This window comes from Trichechus manatus, unplaced genomic scaffold, assembly GCF_000243295.1.
Source record: "Trichechus manatus latirostris isolate Lorelei unplaced genomic scaffold, TriManLat1.0 scaffold00069, whole genome shotgun sequence".
Taxonomy (NCBI): Eukaryota; Metazoa; Chordata; class Mammalia; order Sirenia; family Trichechidae; genus Trichechus; species Trichechus manatus.
Window position 1 is genome coordinate 8118286 of NW_004444005.1, and position 4110 is coordinate 8122395.

The window sequence follows — 4110 nt, forward strand, 5'->3', positions numbered from 1 at the left end:
GCGGCGCCCGGGGGGTCCCCCGCGCGCTTCCTTCTCCCCTTCTCTTCCCGTCGCCGCCCGCCCTCGGTACGCCGCCCGGGCAGAGATCAAAGAGAGGAGCGGCCGGCCAGCGGGGGCGCGCGCTGCCAGGCCCGGCCCGACCGCGGAGGGAAAGCGGGCGATCAAAGGCCGCCGCGCGCGGCTCGCCCCCCGCGTGTCCCCGCGTCTGCCCGCAGAACCGAGGCCGCTGTCAGCTCCTGCCCTCTTCCTACATCGCGGAAGCTGACCGCAGCCTGCGGACTCAGTCACGGCCTAGCCGGGATCTGTCCCGGGCCGGAGGGTTGCAGCGCCCTTCTTGCTGCGTGCCGTGGCCCGGGCCCAGGCTGCGGGGGCTGGTGCTAGTTACCCTGCCCTTTCGGGGAAGGCTCCCGGCCGGTAACACCACGAGCGGCTGCCGTGTGTTGAGAAGCAGGCCGGCCTCTAGTATGCCGTTCTGTGTCATCTCCTTAGCCCATGGAGGAGTCCTACCAGGGTTTTTATCCTCAGTCACCCGCTTTCACAGGTTAGGAGGCTGCGGTCCGAGGGGCTCCGCGGGAGTGAGTGACAGAGCAGGGATTTGGCTGCAGACCCCGGATCCTGAATCTCATCCACTGTGCTGACCTAGTGCCCTGTGAACAGAGTTTCAGCGTGCCCAGCTGGCTGTCAGCTCTGTTACTTAGCTCACTGCTGCTCGCCCCCTAGCAGCTCACCCTTCTACCCAGAGCTAAGCCCTGCTCCCCACCCTGAAGGTGCCCAGCCCCCGTGAGCTCTGCCCCCAGTGCCTGGAGATTCTGAGGGAAGCGGGAAAGGATGGGTAAATTAGCGCCCACCTGTTGTTCAGGCTCTTGCTCAGGTTCCTGGGAAAAGATGCCCTCTGCCAGCATCCACGGAGAGAGCATGGGCAAGTGGGCTATTCAAGATGGCTGGTTTGAAGGACCAAGTGCCGTGCTGAGGTGTGTGTGTGTAAAGGACACACACAAACACACGCTCAGCGTTGAGGAAACCAGCCTCGCCACCCCCTCAGCTGCACCAGGGCTGCCTCTCCCATCTCGCCCATCTCCACCCTCCCTCTCCCAGCGAGACACCGAGGGGGCATTTTTGGTTTCCCCTGTTGTTCACCGTGTGGCTTCCCAGGTTGATACACAAAGACCACGTGACGTTCTGCGTTGGCAGCAGGCAGGACCCAAGGTCCCTGGCCCAGCCTGCCTGCAGGAATCCAGATTTTTCTAGCCTCCAACTGTACCTCGGAGAGGAAGCTGCACATTTGATTTTTTTTTTTTTTTTTTTTTTTGGCTCCGTATTAAAGAGCAAAGCCTGGGAAGTGGACAGGCCCCTCTGTAAACAGAAAACACATGTTTTCTGAGAGAAGGAGCTTTTCCTTCCCTGGTTTCTTCTGTGGACGGAGGTCTTCTTAGGCCTGCTGGCTCAAAACAGGGAGGCCTCGGACCCAGGGCCAGAGAGATGATTCATCTTTGCCCCATCCCGGGGACAACGTCCACCTTCTTAAATGGGGAGTGGGATGTTTGTCAGGGGATCCACTCAGCTGTGTCTGGCCTGTGGGGTGGGCCTGGGGTGTGTGCCAAGGCAGGAGGACCCTCGGGGTGCTGAACATGATCCGGGTGGGGGCCTGGACAGTTTGTATCTTCAAAGCACACACAGACCGTCTTGAGATGGCTGAGCTGGCTCTGGATGAGAACGTGTTCCTTGGGGGCCTCTAGCCTTATGTGGGTAGAGCCCTCTGACTTCGAAGAGAGGCCGGCCTGGGGCCTGACTGCAGGGACTAGGCATGCAGGGACTAGGTGCCCACTGCTCTGTGGTCTGGAGCAAGTTTCTTAACCTCTCTGAGCCCCAGGTCTCTGTCCAATGGAGATAATTACATTCAGGCTGCTGAGGGTTAAATAGGATAATGGGTGTTGTCTTATCAGATGCGCACCAAAAGCCACTTAGGAGAAAAATCCAACTTTGTCTCCATTTCAATGCCGAGCTATTTCCATACTCCCTTGGAGCTGCCTGGGGGCCCTCCACAAAGGCCCAGGGCTCCCTCACTTAGAGAACACCTCCACCTCCCCCACCCTCCCTTGGGCACACGGCTTGTGCCAGGACTCAGCCACCCCCACACCAGCACCGACACCTCTTTGGAAGCAGCCGTCTTGGGAACGAATCATTCCTTTGAATCTCCCCAGCAGGCTGATCTTTGTCTTTGAAGGGAGATTTGATTTTGGGAAGTAACCAGACGTCCTTTGGGCCAAGTCGGCTGAGTAGATGCTCGCTGGGAAGCCAAGCCAGGGCCTCTGTCTGGGGCCAGGATGTGCCGTGACTGCAAAGTCAGGAGACCCCCCGGGCGGCCCTGGCTCCCAAGGCAGCTGAGCAGGAGAATCTGGACCAAAGCACCTGGCTCGATGGCCGCTGGTGCTGGGGGTGTGAGCACGCCCATGCGTGTGAAAACACGGAGCTGCTCACCCACACCCAGGTTCGGGCAGATGAATGAAAACAACCAACGCCAGACAATCTAATTAACAGGAGCCTCCTTTCATGCCCTGGCCCACACTCCGATTTTCATGGAAATCTCTCTTTGTGGGAAAATTCCGAGCTTTTCTGATCCAGGCGAGTGTGTGACACATAGCGGTGAGTCCTGGAAGGGCACGGGGTTTAGAGGGCGGATTTCCTCGTGGCCCTGGCCCTAACCAACGGTGTGGCCTGGGGCTCCTCCCATCATCTCTCTAGTCCTTGCTTTTCCCGCCTGAGGAATGAGATCATTATGCCAGTCCTGGGCATGGGAAGCAAATAGAAAAACACGGCTATGAACGTGCTGACAAATCCTGGCCTTGTGTGTCAAGGGCCTTGAAACACGGACATGCTTTGACCCAACACTTCTGCTTCTGGGAGTCTATCCTCAGGCCATCATCATACCAGCTGACCCCGTGTGTGTCAGTAGAACTGTGCTCCATAGGGTTTTCAATGGCTGGTTTTTTGTAAGTAGATTGCCAGGCCTTTCTTCTGAGGTGCCTCTGGGTGGACTCGAGCCTCCAAATTTTTGGTCAGCAGCCGAGTGCGTTAACCGTTTGTACCACCCGGGGACTCCAGGAAATCATCATAGTTGTGCATAAAAATGTCAGCATAAAGATGTCCCTAGCAGCATTATTTATAATAACGAAAACTTAAAGAGACTCAGTGTCCAACAATAGTGGCCAAAATGATATGCCATGCATAGGGTGGAATCTTCCACAGCTCTCGGGTGCTCCGGGGAGGAGACGCACAGGGTCACCCACCTTCGTGAGAATTCTCCAGCCTGTCCCAGTGACGTTTCTCATTAAAAATGTAAATAATAATAATAATTTTAATTGGCATTCACAAAACCCAAAAAGTCAGAACAGCCCAAGTGTCCATCACAGACAAGTGGATAAGCACGCTGGGATAGGCATACGATAGAATACTACAAAACAAGGAAAAAGAAGGCTCTGTTGATAGGCTCCAGAACATAAACGAATGTCAAGATAATTATGCGGGGCCAGTGTTCAGACTCAATGACCCCACTTATATGCAATGTGAATAAAGGTAAAACCACACGATAGGGCTAGCGTTCAGATCCCCCGGGCGGTGCCTGGGGCCTGGGAAACAGGGAAGGAGAAATGAGCGAACGTTTCGTGAAGGGGAGTTTCCTTTCTTGACTGTGGTGGCGGTTACGTGGGTGTGTACATTTGTCGAAACTCAACGAACAGTTCAAGTGACAGGCATCTTACTGTCTGAAAATTATCCCTCGATAAAGTTCATTTTAAAAAATCAATTCACATTTAGACTTTATTTTCCAAATCCTGTATAGAATAGTATTTAATGACATAAAATGTCCATAATATATTAAGCAAAAAAATTGTGAAATGATCCAATTTAATTTTTAAAAGTATATGTATATATATATATAAAATCCATTGCTCTCCAGTCGATTCTGACTCATAGCAACCCTATAGGACAGAGTAGAACTGCCCCATAGGGTTTCCAAGGCTGTAATCTTTACAGAAGTAGACTGCCACATCTTTCTCCCAGCTGGTGAGTTCGAACCACCAACCTTTAGGTTAGCAATCAAGCTCTTTAACC

The 4110-nt window shown here is 54.0% G+C and overlaps 1 long non-coding RNA gene across 2 annotated transcripts in view; it reads right to left on the reverse strand.

Annotated features, from left to right (window-relative positions):
* LOC111821183 (uncharacterized) overlaps positions 1 to 1014 on the reverse strand; it is a 17309-nt gene extending 16295 nt beyond the window's left edge. For both annotated transcript variants that reach the window (XR_002824639.1, XR_002824640.1), the window contains exon 1: positions 849 to 1014. This is a non-coding gene — a long non-coding RNA (uncharacterized LOC111821183). The remainder of the gene's footprint in view (positions 1 to 848) is intronic.
* Positions 1015 to 4110: the final 3096 nt, after the last annotated feature.